This window comes from Heptranchias perlo, chromosome 13, assembly GCF_035084215.1.
Source record: "Heptranchias perlo isolate sHepPer1 chromosome 13, sHepPer1.hap1, whole genome shotgun sequence".
Classification (NCBI taxonomy): Eukaryota; Metazoa; Chordata; class Chondrichthyes; order Hexanchiformes; family Hexanchidae; genus Heptranchias; species Heptranchias perlo.
This window is the reverse complement of record NC_090337.1, coordinates 34,284,244-34,308,526: the sequence shown is the minus strand read 5'-3', so window position 1 is coordinate 34,308,526 and position 24,283 is coordinate 34,284,244. Positions and strand designations below refer to the sequence as shown.

Sequence of the window (24,283 nt, the reverse complement as noted above, 5' to 3'; positions counted from 1 at the left end):
ATACACACCTTTTTTCGCACTCTCATGATTCCTACCCGTTTATTAGACATAAAAAAGGTCCAGGTGTAATCTCTGATTTTTTTTAGGCGACTGGCTAATGATTAACGTGATAGATAATTTATCTATTTTCCTTCAACGCCCCTTTGCAGTGGTATGGTCCAAGCTGCTTTGAAGAGCTGGTTATGCAAATTTTCTAGAGACGCTTTTCTCTGTGCAAATAGCAGCCAGACGTGAATAGTTATTGGCTATTTATTTCCTGCCTGTGTGAGCTGGCAGTTTGAGAGAAAATTCTAGAAGGTCTAAGCATATGATTACAGTTTTGTCACACAACTTGTGAAACATAAGAATACAAGCCTTTGTTTTTAAGGCAAATTTGTAGCCAAAAGTGAAAGGAACTAAAGCTCTTTTGAAATACATCAGCTGAGCATATATGAGAATTATGAAAAAAGCTTTTGTTTGTCCAGGTCTCTATAAACCCGTTTGAAACAGAAATAATAGCGACTGTTTTCTGAGAGCTGAAATGGCTGCTGCTCATTTTTGAAAATTAGGTAAATTGCAGAGTAACCTTACGTGTACGTTAACATTGTTTCTCGGTGATTATATGTTTTCAAAACAACTTGGTGCTATTGCTAGTAGATACAAAGCAGTTTGTTAAAATGTGATACTTTCATATGTTTTCGAAGCTAACCGTTTCTTAGTATGTGTTATAACAGTTGGTAAAAGTACCAGAGCTTCATAAATTCTGTTGGTCTTTTAGTGACGGAATTAAAACACAATTCTTTTTATAAATCTATTGTAAGGTTGAACAATTTACGGTTATAATTTGAAAGCTGCAGCCTGTTTTAATAAGCTTTTGATAATTTCCACAGCAATCACACACCCACGATCAATAATGTAAAACCTTCCGGTTATTACATCCTTATGTCTCTTGTGTATCTATACGTATTGCAGCAAGGCAGCAAACACAATTCAAGAAAACCACAGCAGTAATTTAACCTTTCTTTAAACGTCAAGCGAAGCAAGAAATTCACCAATATAACAAGACTTGAAGAACATTTGAATGCACAAAGTCAATCTAGTATTAACACTGAATATAACCTGTCTGTTACAGACTCCCTTTGCTCTCCTTAAAACCTTTAAAATGTAAAAGTTGCAGGGCTGAAATTATATGGTTGAATGAACAAGCAGCAATACCCACAACATGTATTTTTTTCAAGCCCTTTTTATTTTGCCTTGTCTCCAATGCCATGTTAACAATCATTTCATTTCTCATTTTCCCACATGAGAGATAACTAGATACTGAAGCTCTGCCAATGCTACATTGTAACTGGCTACTAAGAGCACAATGGTATGTATAAATACCGTGCCATTTCTCTCGGACCTTTTGCACCTCGCCAACGTCATAAGAACATAAGAAATAGGAGCAGGAGTAGGCCATACAGCCCCTCGAGCCTGCTCTGCCATTCAATAAGATCAGATCTGATCTTCGACCTCAATTCCACTTTTCCGCCCTATTCCCATATTCCTTGATTCCCTTAGTGTCCAAAAACCTTATCGATCTAATTCTTGAATATACTCAATGACTACAGCTCTCTGAGGTAGAGAATTCCAAAGATTCACAACTCTGAGTGAAGAAATATTTCCTCATCTCGGCCCTAAATGGCCGACCCCTAGTCCTAGACTCTCTAGCCAGAGCAAACAGCCTCTCAACATCTACCCTGTCAAGCCCCCTCAGAATCTTATATGTTTCAACGAGATCACCTCTCATTCTTCTATAACTCCAGAGAATATAGGCCCATTCTACTCAATCTCTCCTTATAGGACAACCCTCTCATTCCAGGAATCAATTTAGTGAACCTACGTTGCACCGCCTCCGAGGCAAGTATATCCTTAGATAAGAAGACCAAAACTGTACACAGTATTCCAGGTGAGGTCTCACCAAAGCCATGTACAATGTTGGAAGACTTCCTTATTCTTACAATCCAACCCCCTTGCAATAAAGGCCAACATGCCATTTGCCTTCCTGATTGCTTGCTGTACCTGCATGCTAAATTTTTGTGTTTCTTGTACGAGGACACACAAATCTCTCTGAACACCAACATTTAATAGTTTCTCAGCATTAAAAAAAATTCTGTTTTTCTATTCTTCCTACCAAAGTGAATAACCTCACATTTCCCACCTAGCTTTGTATTGTCAGCAAACTTGGATATATTACTCTTGGTCCCCTCATCTAAGTCATTAATATATATTGTAAACAGTTGAGGCCCAAGCACAGATCCTTGTGGCACCTCACTAGGTACAACCTGCCAACCCGAAAATAACCAATTATTCCTACTCTGTGTTTTTTGTCTGTTAACCAATCCTCAATCCATGCTAATATATTACCTCCAATTCCATGAGCCCTAATCTTGTGTGGCACCTTACTGAATGCCTTTTGAAAATCCAAATATACTACATCCACTGGTTCCCTCTTATCTACCCTGCTAGTTATACCCTCAAAAAATTCTAATAGATTTGTCAAACATGATTTCCCTTTCATAAAATCATGTTGACTCTGCCTAATCATATTATGATTTTCTAAGTGCCCTGTTATCACGTCCCTAATAATAGATTCTAGCATTTTCCCTACTACTGATGTCAAGCTAACTGGCCTATAGTACCCTGTTTTCTCTCTCCCTCCTTTCTTGAATACCAGGATTATATTTGCTATGTTCCAATCCACGGGGACAGCTCTAGAATCTAGGGAATTCTGGAAGATCAAAACCAATGCATCCACTAGCTCTGCATCCACCTCTTTTAAAACCCTAGGATGCAGGCCATCAGGTCCAGGGGATTTGTTGGCTTTTAGTCCCATTAATTTCTCCAGTACTTTTGCTTTACTAATCTTAATTACTTTAAGATCCTCACTCTCATTAGACCCTTGGTTCCCCACTATTTCTTTTGTTTTTTGTGTCTTCTGCTGTGAAGACTGATACAAAATATTTGTTTAATGTCTCTGCTGTTTCCTTATTCCCCATTATATTTTCTCCTGTGTCAGCCTTTAAGGGATCCACGTTTACTTTTGCTAACCTCTTCCTTTTTACATACTTGTAGAAGCTCTTACAATATGTTTTTATATTGCTTGCTAGTTTACTCTCATTTTCAATTTCCTCTCTATCAATTTCTTGGTCATCCTTTGCTGATTTCTAAAACCCTCCCAATCCATAGGCTTACTACTCTTTTTGGCAACATTTTAAGCCTCTTCTTTTAATCTAATACTATCTAGTTAGCCAAATGTCAAATGTGGGAGATGATGAACACTGAATTCGCTTTAGGGTCAGGGATTGGTTAGGCCTATATCTTCCTCCTACAGCCATCCTTATTAGATGAATAAAAGTTGGCCTCTACATTTCATTCAGTCAGAGGAACCTCTTTAGGAATCACCTCTCTGCGCCAGGTGCTTGAATGAGTTTTTTCTAGTGCAACTTAATGTTCTTTTTCAATGTGTTAGTACACAATCTGTCCAAGGCTTTGGTTTCATTATTAGCATTTGTCTCAGATGAACCCAACACTTGAAAAAGTGGGTTGCTCAGTGTCTTTGTGCTTGGGACTTGCATGGGCCTAATACTGCTCAGTAATACTGTCCAAGTTCTTGCTGTGCAGCTGACAATTGTCAGCAACTACTTTAAAGGGATGAAGACAAGAGATCATCATTGACCAGTGTTTGTGGATCACAGGATTTAGCAGCTGTAGGCTAGAAATTACTCTTTGTAATATTACCATACAAATCTTAACCGGTTCTTGTGTGTGCTATTTTAAAATAAACAGGTTGCACAATATCAGCCACTTCTGGGCTTGTATGATTAAATGGTGTGAAACTATTGACATAAATGATCTGAGAGTTTATGATTTAAATTCCAAAGACACTTTTAATTGGTTTTTGGCAGTTCCCCTGACTTCCCTGACAGCAGAATTGGTATGAATTATGTCCACGTCGCCTCACAAGAATGCCTATGCAGGCATTTCTACTTTGTTGCTTACAAGACAAGAGACCTCCTTCAGTATACCTGAATGATGATGTTGGATGACTAAACGTCCAATCAGACCCTTGATCAAGGGTCACATTGGTTCAAACTTTCAATTTACACATATAGAATCATAGAAAGGTTACAGAATGGAAGGCAGCCATTCGGCCCATCAATTCTGTGCCAGCTAATCCCACTCCCCCGCCCTATCCCCGTAGCCCTGCAAATTTTTTCCTTTCAAGTACTTATCCAGTTCCCTTTTGAAAGCCATGATTGAATCTGCCTCCAACCACCCCCACCCCCCCCCCCCCCACACCGGCAGTACATTCCAGATCCTAACCACTCGTGCATAAAAAAGTTTTTCCTCATGTCATCTTTGGTTCTTTTGCCAATCACCTTAAATCTATGTCCTCTAGTTCTTGATCCTTCCGCCAATGGGAACAGTTTCTATCCCGTCTAGACCCTTCATGATTTGAATACCTCTATCAAATCTTCTCGCAACCTTCTCTGTTCCAAGGAGAACAACCCCAGCTTCTCCAGTCTATCCATGTAACTAAAGTCCCTCATCCCTGGAATCATTCTAGTAAATCTTTTCTGCACCCTCCCTGAGGCTTTCACATCTTTCCTAAAGTGCGGTGCCCAGAACTGGACACAATACTCCAGTTGTGGTCAAACCAGTGTTTTATAGAGGTCATCATGACTTCCTTGCTTTTGTACTCTATGCCTCTATTTATAAATACCATGAGGACGGCCTCAACCGGGATCTTGGGTTCATGTCACGCTACACGTAACCCCACCAGCAAAAAGGGGGGAAAAAATTATATGTTTTTAAAAATTCTCTCTCTCTCTCTCTCTTTCTGCCATTTTGAGTTTCTTTCTGCCTGCCTGTGTAATCGACACAATGTATATCTAGTGTACTGGGACGTGCTGTTCTCCGTGACTGGCCTGTTTGAATAACAACGACACCTTTTGATTGGTGTGATGCTGTCCCAACATAGTATAAGATATGCGATTTGAGAACCTTTTCACTCATTCATCTGACGAAGGAGATAATCTCCGAAAGCTTGTGATTTTAAAATAAATTTGTTGGACTATAACCTGGTGTTGTAAGATTCCTTACATCTATTTATAAAGCCCAGGATCCTGTATTTTTTTTAACCGCTTTCTCAACCTGGCCTGCCACTTTCAACAATTTGTGCACATATACCCCCAGATCTCTCTGTTCCTGTACCCTTTTTAGAATTGTGCCCTCTAGTTTATATTGCCTCTCCTCGTTCTTGCTACCGAAATGTATCACTTTGCATTTTGCTACGTTAAATTTCATCTGCCACGTGTCCACCCAGTCCACCAGCCTGTCTATATCCTCTTGAAGTCTATCACTATCCTCCTCACTGTGCACTACACTTCCAAATTTTGTGTCATCTGCAAACTTGGAGATCGTTCCCTGTACACCTGCCTTCTCCATGCTAGTTGAAATTTGTCTGGCCATCCATCCATGGGGGGTGGGGGGGAAGGGAGGTAGTCCTCTGAGCTGGAAGGCCAGTCAAGAATTTTTTTAAGTTTCCCTCTTTAGGGATTCAGGCTGCTTGCCTGGTCTGGACCCCACTGGTGGGTCCCATATTCACCCTTAGTGAGGCTGGTATGCCTAATTTCACTCAGTGTACTGGCTGCCACTAATATGGTGGATCTTTATCCAGGGCCAGGAGTGGGAAATGCCTGCATAGGGATTCTCCAATCCTGACCTGTCATTTGCTTTGTAAGGGGTGAATGGAAGTTCCACAAGTCAAATCTAACAAAAACGGCAGAGACCTGATGTAATTATGTTCCCCCTTTTCCTTGTGGGGCGGGGGGGGGGGGGGGTTGATCATTCTCCCAAAAAAGCTGTAGCAGGAGATTAGCAGAACTCCCATAAAAGTTTGGGCCCAGACATTCCAAAGTGAATTGAACAAAGGAGCTAAGTCTTAATTTTTCTCTAAATTATTGTTCTGCCCCCTTTATTGCTCGGTCTAGGTCATGTACCAGCTGCACCTAAAGAGCCTGGTCCATTGCCAAGTCAGTACAACTGACACTGGCAACCTGTCAGTGTGGAGGATTGTTAGCTTAAACCCATGTTTCACCATTTCATGGCAACACTGGAATGCCAATGGACTGCATCTCTCAATATCCCTCATATTTTAATTTTCCACACTGGAGCTCCAATGCATATTTCTGATTCTCATGCTTTAATTTTATAAAATGTTGGGGGAAACTTTTGGTTAGGAGTACAACCTTGTTCCACTCAAGCAAAGAGCTCAGGTAACTGAAGGCAGTGTTATTGGTTGCCACAATAGAACAGGAGTTATTGTGTGATCTCTGGAATTACATTGTGAATTTTGAGGCAATCTCTCTGTGCTAACATGGCTGGTTCTGCATACCTTCAACATCAGGAAGTGGTACTCAATTTGACCTTTGATCATGAGCACCTATTTGCCAATAAGATTAGGAAACTCCTCTCTAAGTGCCTTTTTAACAATTTTATTTATTTACTTCATTTTAATCCTCTCTTTATGGTCTGCTTAATGTTACCAGGCAATTTGCTCCAAGGCCTCTGGCAATGTCTTTACTAACTCAGCTGCTAGGTGGTATGAGAGACTGAGTAGGATTAAGTTGGCCATCCACTCATCCCTCCTTTCCTATACGAAATGCCTTATCTCCATTCTTTATTTTCTTTGGCAGTCCGTGTGAGATTGAAAACTCACTGAGGGTAATCCTGACTTTAGACGTTAGTTGAAGTCAATGGAAACAAAAACTGGGAGAGGTGTTTAATGGGTGGCTGAATTGATAGCGCATGTTTTACACTATGGCCTAAAGTCAAAATTACCCTCACCACGTGAGGAAATTTGGACACGGGTGATTATCATGTCGAGCCCATATCTGGCAGATGGTATGTGCGCTGTGCTGACCTGAAGAAATTGGTGTGGGGCCATGCCATCTTCATGGCTGAGCCTAATTTACATTAATCTGATGAGCTGCCATTGCAAAACGTACTCCCTATAGACAGCTTACTGATGAGGGCAGGAAATTCAGCGGGATGGCCACTACTTATAGACCTGCAGCAGAGCCTTAAAGGGGAGGTGCTTTTTATCGTGGTGGACAGCAACCAGCGAGACCATGCAGCAGCAGGCAAAATTACTTTAAACAAGGGTTGAACAAGTGAGCATCAGGAAGAAGGTTCTCCAATGGGTGATGAGTGCCGAGACAGATCAGTCAACATGCATGCCATCAGCATTGTTCCCAGGACGTGGCTGCAGTGCAGGAAAAAATGTAATGATCCGACCAGGACTATTAAGGCCGGATTCCCTTTCACATCTCTCATACTCTCTGCATTGCCCTACAGAACCCTACTTTAGCCACAGCACTATGAATCCTTCCCTTTTCCATTTCCCATGGCTCTCCTCAAATTAGCAGGGAACACTTCATTCCACCTTCTTTCTGCTTGCACTCACACCATCAAATCTATTCTCTCTTGGCCTCACTTGCTTCTTCATTTCATCATGCACAATATACTAAGCTGCCTCATACATCTTGAAATCCTTAAACAGGGCACATATTAACCCACTTCCACTTTTCTTGAGGAGAAGTTGGCACACAGCAGTAGGGGGACAACCAGAACAGGAGAAGATCCTGCCACTCTAGACATTGACACCAATGGACGATGCCGCCATTGACATTACTGGCAGAGAGAGGGCAAATCGCATTGGAGATAGATAGACTGGAGGCCAGTTATGACAAGTGTTTTGGCATCTTCCCTTTTCTCTTCCTATTTAATTCTCACTCACACATTTTCACAGTCACACACTCAGCATGACAACCTAGTGGTGCATTGGGCTGCCACTCATCTGCTACTGCTTCCCCTTGCCACTACATGTTAGCACTTGTCCCTTTCTCCTTTTTCTAGGTACATCAGATGACTCAGACATTGCAGTCAAACAGACTGAGGAGGAGAACGCTTCAGGAGATGTACCGTCACTTGCTCTCACCCTTCCAAACACCAGCACAGAAATCGGTACCCCATGTGGCATAGATAGTGAGATAGACTGTTCTGCACTAGGTGACTCACCAAGCGCAAATGAACAGAAGCAGTTGCAGGTAGGAAGGATGGCCCAGGAAACAGCTCGCTGGATGGCCAGCTCGCATCCTAGCTCTGCTGAAGAGGACAGTCAATTAAGTACTTTTGAAGTTTAGTCACTGTTGTAATGTAGGGAAACATGGCAGCCAATTTGCGTGCAGCAAGGCCCAACAAACAGCAATGAGATAATAACCGGATAATCTGATTTAGTGATGTTGGTTGAAGGATAAACTTCTCCTCAAGAAAAGTGGAAGTGGGTTAATATGTGCCCTGTTTAAGGATTTCATTCACATTGCTTGGCAATAGATGTTTATTAGTTGAAAGACCTGCCCAAAGAGAATATTTGTCATCTTTTTAATGTAGTAATGCACTGCAGGTTGACTTACATGACTGAGGTCACCTGATGCTGTCTGGAAGGACCTGGTGGCATAAAAATTCAGGGCTATATTCACTTTTACAGCCTTTTGGGCACTGCTTTGTTCTGTTTGACTGCTGCAAAAACCAGGAATTTACCACTGGGAATAATTGAGAAGAACTTGCATTCGAACATGAGTTTATATTTTTACAGGACAGCTTGTTTAAACAAAATTAATGTATAGCTTTTCATCAAATTGCAAAAAGTAAGCTATTATTTTTGATGCTAGAACTTGAGCTTTATTTTACTGTATTAGATTTCATTTTTGACACTTGTGTGTTTTTTCCTCTTTATTTTCCTATAGTTGCCAACACATGCTTGGGTACAGTTCCATAGGAAGTGGTGGCGCTCTGATACCTCAGCCAACTGACTCGTCATCTGTGAGCTTTTCCACTGAGAATTGTCAGGTCAGTCAGCCATGTAGGCAATCACAAGTGAACCCAAATCTGCCCTTATGTAGCATCAACACAAATGCAGAGAGGCTATGGAATAGAAATCAGGATTAGGAACCCTGATGGAATTTATCTCCTCCCTATTTGAGAGACGATGGAGCTTATCCCACTGCCCAGCTGAGATTTGCTTACAGCACAGACAAGGGATTAATCCTGGGAGTTTCCTGGACTGTATGGGGGAAAAATTTGTTAAGGGCCATTTTCAGGCGGGGGTAGCATGATGCGCTAGTACTCCGCGCCCGATGGCCCCTACGCAGAATTACTGCTAATTATCATGATATCTCCGTACAGCCAACGCACAGTTGAGATGCTGCAGGGAGAATGAGGAAGTTGGAAATGGGGCGTGCGCAGCGCACGTCATCAGCAGCCTGCACCTCTTAAAGATGCAGGTGCACGTTCCAAATGGCAGGTACACAGTTTACTTGGAGGAGAGAAAGATGGCCACGAGTAGTAGGGCTGGCACGAGAGAGGGCTTCATGCTTCTCCAATGATGCTGTGGAGGCCCTGGTGAAAGACATGGACTAAAGGAGGGCCAACATGTACCTGCAGGGTGGCCAGAGACCCTCCAGACTGCAGCTCCGCAGGCATTGGCAGGCTGTGGCGCAGGAAGTAAATGCCAGGAACATAGCACCACGCACGTGGGTGCAGTGTCGAAAGAAGTTCAATGATTTGACACGAGTGGTCAAGGTGAGTGAATGCAAGTGTCAAGTGGCACATCCTACCAACTGCACCACTGCTCCATGCATCACACTCCCCATCACCCATGCACCAACAAACACTGTTCATCCATACGCAATGCTGCACTTGTCATGCTTCATCTCACCCGCACATTGTACCACACTTGCAGGCCACACAACCATCACTCACAGGTCACACAAACTGGCAGCTATTCGACCACAACAGGCACATCACCCACACATCTTGCAGGAGACTCACTGGCATATTGTCCTCTGTCTCGCAGGAGAAGGTGACGCATAACAGTCGGCAGCAGGAGGGACCTGAGAGTGAACAGGCACGTTTACACGTCCTCACCCCCCTAGAGGAGACACTGCTTAGGATCATTGGGTGGGCCGTAGCTGCAGCCATTACAACATGTAGGTCCCAATGAAGCCTCTGCCTACCTAATGCTCCTTCTCCTTTTCCACATCTCAATCCTCCCATAATCATTTTTGACTCACATGCTGCAGATGTTGTCAGCAAGCACATCTTACTTGCTCCTCTCCCCACTCTACAACTCAACCTGTTTCCTTTTGTCATTGCAGATACCCAAGAACACGTGGCGGCACCGTCTGAGGAGGAGGAGGACACTGAAGCCACACCGTCGCTCGATCTGACACTTGTTTCCACCAGCTCAGAGACTGCGCTTCCTTTAAATGTTAGGTTAGAGGAGGGATCTGCACGTGGTGAGACACCGGGCACAAGTGCAAGGAGCCGGGGTGGGGGGAACGGATACCACAGGTGCCAGCTCACCGGAGGGCGAGGTCGCTCACTAGCTCTGCTGCTGAGGAGTCAGATGAGGACTTCGATGGGCCAGACTACAGAAGACGGCTGAGGGGCACACACCACCAAATGCTTGGGGCACTGGAAAGCCTGCCAGAAAGCCTGTGCATAGTGACAAGGGGCATGGAGGAGTCCAGCTCCAACTTGGCACAGGGCTTTCCGCAATGTTCCACCATCAGCGCACCTGTGGAACTCACCATGATGCAGCGTCTGATGACTGATGACACAGCTTCCATTGCAGCACAAACATCTGCCATCCATCTGCTGCATTTGGGGCTCAGACAGCTGCCTTGGAAGCTCAGACTGGTGCTATCATGGGTCTGGGGACCACTGTGGAATGGGGCTTCCAGGGCATCGCAGCATTCCAGCAATCCGTTCTCCAGCCGATCACCAGGAGTGCTGAGGCGCTGCCCCGGGAGAGTGGCAGTAGCGCCATGGCAGTCGGACCTGCTGTCCTCTCTCAGGATGACAGCCTTCCTGCTCCCACCCCTGCTACTCCGCCAGTGCCCCTGTTGTTGCCTATCGGCCAGCCAGGCCAGACTGCTGCAGCCAGGCTGAGATGGTGCAGTCTGAAGCCGGTCCCTCCTGGCCCAGAGCTGCCGAGGTCATCCTTCAAAGTCATCTGCACGCTCCTCCATTGCAGGCCAGCAGCCTCCCACCACCCATGCTCCAGCCTCTGGGGAAGCACCTCGTAGGAGCACTAGGATAGGTAAAGGCACAAAAACAAAAGGCACTAAGGGAATGCACAAGCCTGAATAGTTCTGTTATGTTTGCAGAATTTCATCTATTCATTGATAAATGAGACTTTGATTTTGCATTTGGTGGTGGTTTTTATTTATGCAATGAGCTGAGAGGGACACCAATGTGTAATCAGATGGAGGGCGATTTGATTGTCTTGTGGGAGCGGAAAGGTGGGGTGTGCAGGACTGTTGGTGAGTTAGGGGATGTAGTTCAAATTGTTGATAGTGGGCATGGATCAGGCGAGCACGCAGAGCGCTTGCAGACAAGACATGTAGTTCCTGTTGCACCCTTGCGTCTTCCTCCACTTCCTCTTCTGGCTCCACCCCCTCCTGCTCCTCATCCTCCTCCTCCTCAGCCTCTTCCTCCTCAGCCTTCTCCTCCTCCACCTCTGGCTCAGGGTCTTCTCCAATCATTGGTGGCAAAGGCTGGTCCCTCATGATGGTGAGGTTGTCCAGCATGCAGCATACCACCACGAATCTGCCCACCCGCTCAGGGGAGTACTGCAGAGCTGCCCCAGACCTGTCCAGGCAGCGGAAGCATTGTTTGAAGAGGCCTATGGTGTGCTCCACCATGTTGCGTGTGGCAGCATGTGTCTCATTATAGGCCTGCTGTGCACATATGCGTGGGTTCCTGGCCGGTGTCATGAGCCATGGCGTGAAGGGATAGCCCTTGTCACCCAGTAGCCAGCCTTTGACGTGCCGAGGTGGGTGAAAGATAGCTGGCACGTTGGACTGCCACATAATGAAGGCGTCGTGACTGCTCCCAGGGTAGCAGGCATTGACCTCCATGATTCGATGTGTGTGGTCGCACACCAGCTGAGGGAGTGGAAGCCCTTTTGGTTGACGAAGATGGCTGAGTTGATATGCAGGGCACGCAGGTCAATATGCGCGCAGTCAATAGCACTCTGCAACAAGAGAAAGCTAGTAATGCGAGTGAACCTCCATGCTCGCTCGTTCAGCATTTCTCTGTGGAGAGGGGTGATGAACCTGTTCCTCATCTGGTACAGTGCACTGCACACTGCAAGATGTTGTACATGTCGCCAGCAGAGGCCTGAAATGCTCTTGAGCTGTAGAAATTCAGCGCCACGGTGACTTTCACAGCCATTGGCAATGCTGTCCTCACCCTGCTCTGAGGCTGCAGTTGTGGCCACACCAGTTGACAGATCTCGGTCATGGATTCCTTGGTGAACTTCATGCGTCGGATGCAATCCTCCTCGGTCATGTTGAGGTAAGAGAATTGGTCCCGGAAGGCCCTCATTGGGTAGGGCCTCCTGCTCACTGTCCTGGGCCTCCTCGTCCTCCGTCTCCTTGCAGCCTGACCTGCTATGCATGGCCTCTCTGCATGCTCCCAGTCATGCTCAATGCCTAGCGGACCACCCATGGTTGGCAGGAATGTTGTTCAACCACGGTTGTAACTTTCCGACCCGTAAGGCAGTACCTACAAAACCACTCTCAAATGTAGTCTAGGAACTCTTGGTAAGAATAGGAAGCTTCAAAAAACATTTCCTGCTCCACCAACAGCCAGAAGCAGTAATCCAGCAACTAAACAGCAACACTTGCATGGCCCCTTTAAATAGCGCTGGTAGGGGGGGTCCTTCAGGACTGTAAGACACGTTCAGATGGTCAGGGGTTAAGACCGTGCGTTGAGTTGAGCGTAATGTTTGAAAATGGTGTCCATCACTTTAAATCAGCGTTGCACAGTGATTGCTATCCATTTTCTCCCTACTTTACATGCTTCCAGCATTCGGTATTTGCCATTTGCTAACTCCTATACCAAGATGGCTTCCGGCGCACGTCACACTGGAAACGTGCGTGCGCATCCAAGATGCCGTCTTGGATGTCAGAGAGGCTGTGTAGCGCCGAAACAACGGGCACTACACGGCCCGATTTAGCGGCCTATGACTCAGTATCACACAACATGGTGCATTTACACACTGAGTAATTCCCCTATTCACTTTCAAATACATTTACTTTCTGCTTTTGTTTGGTTCCAAATATTTTCTATGATATTTTCAGTATACATATATTCAGCAATTCCTGATTCAATAGAATAAACTGAAGTGGCCATTTTGTGGAAAAATTAGCTGTTACTGCTTTTAGTAAATATTATTGAACAAATATGTTGACTCATTCAATTATGTACACAGTTTTGGTTCCATGGAAACAAGTTAAGGACATATTATTTATTATACATAATATAGTTGTGGTCCTGTGGAAACAAGCTAAGGAAACATGTATTTACACAATATAATTGTAGTAATATAGATTCTTTCCACTATAAAATTTCAAAAAGACCATCTCGAGTGTTTGCTTTTTTTCCCACTATGTGGTGGTGAGCCTATTATTCTGGAGAAATTTGCATAGAGGGATGATCACATGGTCCTTATGAGTTTAATAGCAGAAAACTAAAATTCTTTTGAAACTGAATATGGAAAATGATTTCAGTAGCTAGTGTTCATGTAATTCAATGCAATCTTAGAAGCTATAGCTTATCCAACAGCACATCAATAATTGTACATTTACTAAGCCACAATTTACATTATATACTCAGTATTAGGTCAGTTACTGTAATGAAATGAGAGCTAGCCTTGTTTACACTACACTCACAGGAAGGCAGCTCTCTTGACAGGTAAACTTATACATAGGAGCAAAAGTTTCAGTATCATGAATTCACATGATGATGTGCTGCATATCCTGCTGAAAATGCTCAGTGAGCTTCTGGCATATGAATATTTCCTTCACACTGCCCAAACATTTACACCAGGGTGAGGAGGCATGAAAGTAGTGCAAAATCCTACATCATCAGCAGAGCTTACACCATAGTGGCCTCCCAATATTTTATCTTTGTATACCTGTTAGAAAATACAATACTTTTGATCTGATGATGCAACTGAATTATACTATTAACTTGTTTTAATTCTTTGTGTCTGAGAACTGTCTAATGGTACAACTATCAAGAAAAATAACAGCATCATTACTCATTCAGGAACTTGAATATTATATTATATATAATTAAATATAATATATATATATAATTGAATGTTATAGAATGTTTATGCAAATAGTTCTGAACAAGCATTCAGGATACATCAGAGAAACAATGATTTTCCCACTTAATACTCAGAGCAAAACTACTGCTGTGATATATACAGGTCACCGTTAATCTTCTGTTGGGAAATAGAATGACTCATTCAATTATTACAAGAATTAGCTGTACTTAACATTTTAATATGGTTCTCATATTCTGCCTATATATGAACAAATAATATTGAGCCTCTTTTTATACATTTCTGGAACTGTGTTCTTGAACAACCTAGTAAATCATCAGTCAATGCTATGGACATCTCCAAAGCCTCTGGCACTGTGTACCTCTAAACAAATTACCATCAAATAGACTTATTACCATCAACCAGACTATTTCTAGTTTTCTCTTAAATCACTCTTAACTCTGCTGCAGTTGATGGCTTATCGTCTGACTCTTTTTCCATTGACACAGAGTTCCCAACCTGTTTATTCTTTCTATCAATGATTTCTACTCATCATCCAACCTTGTCTACTTTTTAGTTGACAATTGCATTCTACATTCATCAATTTCCTTCAGGTTATATACCCTCAGTGCTCACATCCTATAGTTCTGTCACAGTGCAATGGGGGAATCTCTAGACCTTGAACTCCTTCATGGCTTCCAATGGGATAATGAAAATCTTGGGCTGGATTTTCTTCTGCAATTGCACCCAAAATCAGGATAGTGTCAGAAACCGAGGGAAAATCAGGCAGTGAAGCCTATGTTCTTGCCTCAATGTCTATTTCCTTTCCTCATGTCAGGACAACTGGAAGCTGCCCCTTCCCTGCCCACTCCATGTAACTACTGATAGGAAGGCGGGGCTCAGCAAGCTGGATTTTCTTCCTTATCAACACTGTCTCCGCCAACCCTGAGGACTGCCAGGTGGTGGAAGTCCCAGGAGTAGTAGCAGTTAGCCCCTTAAACTGCTGGATGGAGGGAGAGACCCAAGTAGTAGCGTCCTCTCCCTCCATATAGACCCCAAACACCTACGTTTTTAGGCCTTGAACTCGGCTAAGGCTTAAAATAAATTTTCATTCCTCCTCTGCAGAACCCTTTAGATGCTGCAGCAATGGTCTCACTGTAGCACTGCCAGAATGTTCCACCCTTACCCTGGTGGACTCTCGCTTGGTGGTGGGGATTGTGCAGGAAGCCCACCCTACATACCTAATGAACCCTGATCCAGGAGTATGAGCTGTGGTTATAGAGGGATCAAAGTGGTGGGTGAAAGTCCCGTCCCACCACTAACCCACCACAAATTCATCAAAGACACAGTTTCTTCACGTCTCTCACAAGTCTAAGCAATGGATATAATCTCTTGCCTTTGATGACTCCATCCTTATTCTTCATCTATTTAAATTCTTGGACTCAGTATTTCCTATGGTTTAAAATGGAACTCCCCCATATTCCCCATTGCTAAAGCTGCCTCCAAGATACTCGGCTTTCTCTTTCATGTCAAATATATTTTCCCCTCAACAACTCTTAAATCTCTATGAAGTCCAAATATGTCTGAGACATGAATATAAGTCCTAAATCTATTCTTCCAGCATCTCCCTTGTCTTCTAGGACAGGATGCAAGAATAAGATGATCAATTGATAGGGCTAGTATTACTAAATACAGTGTAATCTTAATAATCCATCACAATGGAAGGTAATCTGTCTGGCAGATGATGGAAATTGGTGGATAATCAAGAAAATCGAAATTACACAGCTACTAGCTGTTCTGAATTTTGAATGTGATACTTTTTTTTACTTGCCTTTATCAGTCCTTTCCAGCAGCATTTTCCCTCTATTACTCTCCTGTTGCTGCTATCAAGATTATCTGGCATTGGAAAAACTGATCTGCTGGCTAACCTTCCAGCTCAAAACTCCCTCATGCAGCCAATTGCAACCTCAAAACTCCACCCACTGGATCTGACACAGACCCAAAGGGAGCTGGTCAAAAAATGATCCCCTGATGACAGTGCTGAAGAGCTGGTAACTTTTAAATCATTACAAAGCTTGCCTGTTTAAACACACTGCTGTGCAAATGAGCAGCACATGTTTTGGTACGAGGGCAATGCAGTTGATGTGGTGTAAATGGACTTTCAAAAGGCGTTTGATAAAGTGCTGCATGGTAGGCTTATCATCAAGATTGTGGCCCATGGAATAAAGGGGGCAGTAGCAACATGGATACAGATTTGGCTAAGGGACAGGAAACAGAAAGTAGTGGTGAACGGTTATTTTTCAGACTGCAGGGAGGTGTACAGTGGTGTTCCCAGGGTTCAGTGCTGGGACCACTGCTTTCCTTGATATATATTAATGACTTGGACTTGGGTGTAAAGGGCACAATTTCAAAATTTGCAGATGACACAAAACATGGAAGGGTAGTAAACAGTGAGGGGGATAGTGAGAAACTTCAAGAGGATATAGACAGGCTGGTGGCATGGGCGGACATGTGGCAGATGAAATTTAACGCAGAAAAATGCAAAGTGATACATTTCGGCAGGAAGAACGAGGAGAGGCAATATAAACTAGAGGACACAACTCTAAAAGGGGTACAGGAATAGAGAGATCTGGGGGTATATGTGCAGGAATCGTTGAAGGTGGCAGGGCAGGTTGAGAAAGCGGTTAAAAAAGCTTAGGGGATCCTGGGCTTTATAAATAGAGGCATAGAGTACAAAAGTATGGAAGTTATGATGAACCTTTATAAAACACTGGTTCGGCCACAGTTGGAGTATTGTGTCCAGTTCTAGGCACCGCACTTTAGGAAAGATGTGAAGGCCTTAGAGAGGGTGCAGAAGAGATTTACTAGAATGATTCCAGTGATGAAGGACTTTAGTTACGTGGATAGACTGGAGAAGCTGGGGTTATTCTCCTTGGAACAGAGGTGGTTGCGAGGAGATTTGATAGAGGTATTGAAAATGATGAAGGGTCTAGACAGAATAGATAGAGAAAAACTGTTCCCATTGGTGGAAGGGTCAAGGACCAGAGGACATAGATTTAAGGTGATTGGCAAAAGAAGCAAAGATGACATGAGGAAAAACTTTTTTACACATCGAATGGTTAGGATCTGGAATGCACTGCTCGAGGGAGTGGTGGAGGCAGATTCTATCATGGCCTTCAAAATGGAACTGGATAAGTACTTGAAAGGAAAAAAATTGCAGGGTTATGAGGATGGGGCAGGGGAGTGCGACTAGCTGCATTGCTCTTGCATGGAGCTGGCGTGGACCTGATAGGCCAAATGGCCTCCTTCCGTGCTCTAACCTTTCTATGATTCTATGAGTAACACCAGCTCGGGTGTTAGCACTATCTTCTGTAGTGGGCCTGTGGTTAGAGGAGCATTTTTAGCCAGCTGTTTTGGGTCAATGGCCACTAGACATAGGCAGGTACGTAGAAGAGTTTTGAGACAACAGATCTGCTGTTCCAGCACCAGATGATCTTGTCACTAGGAGCAAAGCAACAGAGATGAATGAAGAAAAAAATGCGAGCAACCTTGACTCCTGTTGGTCTTCCATTATCTTGGATATTTAAGACAGTGGATGGTGGAAGTGTAGATAATTGATGTTCTGTTGTGGGAATAAATGATTTACAAGAATCAAAGTGCAAATTAGTGTTAACTTATTTATATGTATTGATTTTTCTTCTCCAATTTTCTCCTATTACCTCTCCTGGCAATGGTGACTCATGCTAGGTATGGTTCCACAGGCAGCACTGGCTCTTTGTTATCTCTCTCTCTAAAGTGAATGTTTTTCATATGTGAGCTGGACAATGAGTATCCTCCCCCACCATGTGAACTGCTGGAAATATACACGGGTGGATGGTGAGAGAGGATAAGGTTGCTGGATACTGATCAGGAGCAGGGAAGCATAGATTTGACAGCTGTAAACAACACTGTCCAACAGATGGAGATGAGGCAGCCTCTCTCCCCTGATCAGGGAAAACCTTCAAACACTGGTCCTTTACCAAATGTTCATTATTGCACATCACTAAGAATCCAACAACATTCACCATTTTCCATTGTGCAACATAAATAATTGGTTCAAGCTAATGGCTGGACATATCTACGTCTGGCTCACTTCAGTACAGGCTAGTAAGAAAGAAATGTAAGGAATGCATGGTCTAGTGGTGAGCATATTGATACACAAATGTGCTGTGCCATTAAACCACTTGTTCCTAACATTTCTTTCTCTCATAAAGTAGTTTTTTTGAAGTTCTTTGAACTCATTATCATAGTTGTTACTGGATAGTAATCAGGAGGTTTTTTTGCCAGTTTTTTCCCTCCTTAGCCCAGATTGCTGAGAATATTTATCATATCCCTACTGCTGCCCTGGATGATATTCACTAACTCAAAACAAAACAGGATTAAGCCTGTGATCTTGGTCTGTACAGCTCAGCACCACACAGTGTGCATATGAAACACTGAAATATTTGGGGGAGATGGCACAAATAAAATAAAATCTATGAGACTGCTAGCAACCTAAATACTTTCACATTGAGGAGTCATGAAACAGATATTTAATGTCTGGATTTGGAGAATATTTGGAATTTACACTATGACATTTACAGTGGACAGACTATTGTTAGTGAGCAAATGGATAATTAACAGATTAGTATTTGCAAAGTTTATGAGTCTTTTAATCTACAGAGCAGCGTGCATCAGCTGTAAAACTATTCATCTAAATGGAATGCTCCATGTTTATTATACATTTACCAGAATAGCCAATAGAGTTAATTGAATGGAGAGGAGGGACAGGGCTTTAAAAAAAAACATTTACTAAACAGGATATACACTTAAAGGAGTATATCGCATATGAACTGTTGTTCTTAAAGTACAGTATTATGGTTCAAAATGAGTGCCTGCTTGATCAAAAATTCACATCACATGAACAAACCATTAGAGCAGCTACAAGATCAGTGTTAGGCTTTGTAAGAAACTATGTATAATTTTCAGCCTGCCGATTTTTAAAAAATGTTGCTTTCATTTTTTACTGAGCAGACAGTACATGTAAGAACGTGCGTGCTTATTACTTACCACACAAATTCCACCACAACCTACTCACATGGTTCACTGCCCAGAAATGTGTTTATCCAAACTCTAGCTTGTTACTGTAAAACAAAAATTGTTGGAAGAGCCTGGACCTTTCAAATCTGCAGATATTTGGACAGATGAACTTTACAGTGACTTTGGTGCACTGAGAACTTCCTTACACACTAATAATGATTTAATCACGTAGCACAACAAGCAAGCTTACTGTGAAAAGAAATATGTCCATATATTTCTAGTCATAGCCCCTTTATTGAAACAATTTCAGGGAGTGAGTAGGAGTGACCTTATTAAGAATTTGTTATTGTGAGGAATTCCTTTCTGAAAACAGCTGTTTTTGTTGATGAAATGCATCCCCGAGGCCCAGGAGTACTTACTGCCGATACAAATGATTTTGTTTTTCTGAGTAAACAAAAAAAAACCAAACAGGGTGCAGAGGGAATTGACTAATATTATAGGATGGGTTGAACATTTCATGAAGTAATACAGAATTGTCAACCACATAATGACATGTTCTGGAAACAGGTATCTTTGAAATGGATTTCACCAGTAACTAATAAAGTAAATAAAGTAGTGAGAAGTTACACTTTGATTTTTGTTTCCAAGCGTAAGGTTGTGTTGCCTAATCAACCAGATAAGGAACAATTGCCAAAGCTAGCCAGTGTTGCAGTATGAAAGACTAATTGGTGTAGCACTATTTTGTCTGCGATAAACGGCGGTCCATTGTAAATCAAGGATCAATGCTGTAAATATGGAATGGGGGGGTGGGGGAGGGAGAGTTTAGAATGGGAAGGATCAGCTGTGGAGCGTCAGGAGGAGACTTTGCCATATGTTGAGCAAATTAATGCACACGTAATTAATATGGCTGGACAGACTAATCTGGCCCAATAATAACTTGGAGCCGGGAAAAGAGAAGGGTTGGGGGGAGGGTTTTTGGACGGGAAACCCAGAATTAAGGGTTTCCCGCAGGCCCTGCCGAAATTAGCAGCAGGACCTGTTTTAAATTTTTTCAACAGGTTTCCCGCCCGACAGCCAGCCAGATTGACAGGCTGGCTGTCGGACTGGAAAGCAGCTGGGGGAGTGGGTGTCAGGTAAATCTGACATCGTGGGGGGGGTGGGGGTGTGTGAATCGAACATCGCGGGAGGGGAGTCAGACATCGTGATGAGGGTGAATCGAACATCATGGGGGGGTGGGGGGAATTGGGCATCGCGGGGGGGGTGGAATCAGATATCGCGGGGGGAGTGGGGGGGAGTTGGACATCACGGGGGGGGTGAATGGGACATCGCGGGGGTGGGGGGAGTCGAACATCGGGGTGGGGTGGGGGTCAGCCGATCGTGGGGGGAGGTGGGGATCGGCCGATTGCAGGAGTAGGGTGGGCGTTGGCTGATCGCGGGGGTCACATCATAGGTAAGCTTGATGGGCCGGAGGAAAGCACTCCTGCTCTTCCTGGTCCACAAGCAGTGCAATAAAGGCACTCACCTCATGGATTCGACCCTTCTCACCTCCTTTCATCTGCCAGGATTCCCATTGCCTGTGGGTAGATAGGAGGCAGGTTGGTGTCGGCATTCCCATTTTTTCATTTTTAACCCCCCCACCTGCCTCCTCACCCGCCTGTCTTGGGGATTAAAATTCTGTCCGTAGAAACCAACAAAAAATACATTACTTTTAATACAATGGATTGGAATAGGAGTGGTTTCTCTGTTTTACCTGATTAGCTGGCAAACTGTGTGCAGCACCACATATGAACAATGATGTCCTATACTGCATTTTTGACTCAAGATTTTCAGTATTCTGCTGCCAAAACGAGAAAGCTACCATGCAAGGTGGTATCAGCAACAATGAGACTACCTTCAAGTGTTGGTTCTATGTCATTTTAGCTTTGCCCTGGTGGTAGTATAAATGCCACCAATGTAAATCATTCTTTTCATTTAGGTTTAAAATTAAACTAAGAATCCTTGAACTTTGCTTTACCCCTGGAAAATAGTTCATTATCAGTGGTGTCAGTGAAAACCTCAGTGGTAGTTGGAGGCAGGTAAGGAAAGTTCCTGGTCTGCATCTGAGTGCAGGTCTGTGGAACTCTGCAGTCCTTTTTGCAGCCATATAAGCAGGCAGTGTACCGACAGCTTCATACATGGACCACTGTTAAAATACTTAAAAGTATTACACCAGTACAAAGGCAGCATAAGAAAAGTATTTAATTTTGGTGTTTCATGTGAAAATAAACTCCTTGATGTGAGGCATGTTTAATAAGTTAATGGCTCCCATTTTAATTCCAGGCGTGTTTTGGGCAGGTAGGTAGTAAGGTGAGTTGAAAGCTCACTTGCTGTGGCAGAAATTAGGTCCAGGCTATTTTAATTCCCTGGCCTCAGTTAAATCCCGCTGGCCGACTTATTGCCCGAAACGGTAGATAGGTGGCGAGATCGGGTTTTGGGGGCATCTCACGGGGGTCTCGTGTTCGGAAAGGTGCGGCTATCTGTGGCAGGGAAGCCAAAGTTTCCTTGTGAGGCCTGGAGGAAACTTACCTTTCTCAACCTCTTCTAGGGCTGATCCCCTTCCGCCCTGGCTCAACCTAGTGGGAAATCTGCAGTGGCTACCCTGCTCGTGCCAGAGTTAAAATTGCAATTGGGTCCGAATGATGCCATATAAAGAAGGACCCCACTAGTTTTGTGCAGGTGTCCTTGACATCTGCTTGGGAGAGCAGGTTAACATCTCCGATGGCAGGATCCTGTCAGCTTGGTGGGGAACTTGGCGATGATGTGCCTTTCAAAATTAAGTGGAGTGGATGGGCCTTTTCTTGTTGGAGAAGGTCATTGCTTGGCATTTATGTGGCGCAAATATTATGTGGTGCCAATAGTCAGCCCAAACCAGGATCTTGTTCAGGTCCTGTTGTAGGCTGGTATGGAGTGCTTCATTATTGGAGGAGTTGTGAATAGAGCAGAACATTATATAATTGTCAGCGAACAACCCCACTTTTCCACGTGTAAAACGAAGTTCACTTTACGATGGAGTGACGCTCATTGATGCAGTTGAAGATGGTTGGTCCGAGGAACTACTGTAGCACTGTCCTGAGGCTGGCGTCTGACAACCACAGTCCTCTTCCTTTGTGTCAGGTATGACTCCAGCCACTGGAGAGTTTTCCCTTTAACCCCCATTGACCTCAGTTTTTCTAGGGCTCCCTTGTGCCATGTTCGGTTAAATGCTACTTTAATGTCCATGGCTGGAACTTTCACTTCTCCTCTGGCATTCAGCTGTTGCATCCACATCCAGATCAAAGCTGCAATGAGATATTGGGCCAAGTGTGTTTGGCAGCACATAAATTGAACCTCGATAAGCAGATTGTTGGTAGATAGGCGTTGCTTGATAGCGTTATTGATGACTCCTTTCATGACTTTATGATGATGAGGAGGAGGAGGATGGGCCAATGATTAACTGGGTTAGATTTATCTTATTATGGCATTGTGTAGTTGACAGAAAAAGTGTAGTACTTCCACTCCGAAATATAAAAAGCCCAAATTCCATTTGTTCAACAACACCTCACACCTAGCTTTTCCTGGAACTGGTGAGCTGCTACTGAGCCTTCATTTAAATATAACTCCCCGCCCTCCCCCTTGTCTGGTGAATGGTGTGGGATATTGGGACAGACTTAAAGAGGGAAGAAAAGTAATTGTAAACAGGGTAACTAAAAGTCTGATACTTTGTATGAATAGCAAATGTGAGGCAGCAGAGCCTGTGATTTAATTTCTATTAATCCCTAGAAATGACACAGGAAACCTGCCATCCAACCCAGTCTGGCCTATATGTTACTCCAGACCCACAGCAATGTGGTTGATTCTTAACTGCCCTCTGAAATGGACCAGCTGCCACACAGTTGTTCAATCCTGCTACAAAAAGACATAATAAGAATAAAACTGGACGGACCACCCAGCATCGGACCACTAGGCACCGGACACAACAAGGGCAAACCGAGCCCAGTTGACCCTGCAAAGTCCTCCTCACTAACATCTGGGGACCTGTGTCAAAATTGGGAGTGCTGTCCCACAGACTAGTCAAGCAACGGCCTGACATAGCCATACTATGGAGGCCAATCATCTCAGCCCCAGGGCATTGCTGCAGGAGTTCCTCAGGGCAGTATCCTAGGCCCAACCATCTTCAGCTGCTGCATCAATGACCTTCCCTCCATCATAAGGTCAGAAATGGGGATGTTCGCTGATGATTGCATAGTGTTCAGTTCCATTCCCAACTCCTCAGATAATGAAGCAGTCCGTGCCCGCGTGCAGCAAGGCCTGGACAACATCCAGACTTGTGCTGATAAGTAACATTCGTGCCAGGCAATGACCATCTCCAATAAGGGAGAGTCTAACCATCTCCCCTTGACATTCAATGGCATTACCATCGCCGAATCCCCCACCATCAACATCCTGGGGGTCACCATTGACCAGAAACTTAACTGGACCAGCCACATAAATACTGTGGCTACAAGAGCAGGTCAGAGACTGAGTATTCTGCGTCGAGTGACTCACCTCCTGACTCCCCAAAGCCTTTCCACCATCTACAAAGCACGAGTCAAGAGTGTGATGGAATACTCTCCACTTGCCTGGATGAGTGCAGCTCCAACAACACTCAAGAAGCTCGACACCATCCAGGACAAAGCAACCCGCTTGATTGGTACCCCATCCACCACCCTAAACATTGACTCCCTTCACCACCGACTCACCCTGGCTGCAGTGTGCACCATCCACAGGATGCACTGCAGCAACTCGCCAAGGCTTCTTCGACAGCACCTCCCAAACCCGTGACCTCTACCATCTAGAAGGACAAGGGCAGCAGCCACATGGGAACAACACCACCTGCACGTTCCCCTCCAAGTCACACACCATCCTGAATTGGAAATATATTGCCGTTCCTTCATCGTCGCTGGGTCAAAATCCTGGAACTCCCTACCTAACAGCACTGTCGGAGAACCTTCACCACACGGA

The 24,283-nt window shown here is 44.1% G+C and overlaps 2 long non-coding RNA genes across 7 annotated transcripts in view; one reads left to right on the top strand and one right to left on the bottom strand.

Moving 5' to 3' along the window:
* Positions 1-21,162, bottom strand: part of LOC137331484 (uncharacterized) — a 38,380-nt gene extending 17,218 nt beyond the window's left edge. For 4 of the 6 annotated variants that reach the window (XR_010965501.1, XR_010965506.1, XR_010965505.1 and 1 more), the window contains exons 1-2: positions 21,015-21,162; positions 19,295-19,368 (exon numbers count right to left, since the gene is read on the bottom strand). This is a non-coding gene — a long non-coding RNA (uncharacterized lncRNA). Of the gene's footprint in view, positions 1-19,294; positions 19,369-19,514; positions 19,552-21,014 lie in introns of those variants that run through there. The other 2 variants (XR_010965498.1, XR_010965503.1) reach the window with 2 other exon arrangements.
* Positions 331-13,427, top strand: LOC137331054 (uncharacterized). The gene is made up of 3 exons (XR_010965365.1): positions 331-548; positions 8,832-8,934; positions 10,242-13,427. It is a non-coding gene; the product is annotated as an uncharacterized lncRNA (long non-coding RNA).
* Positions 21,163-24,283: the final 3,121 nt, after the last annotated feature.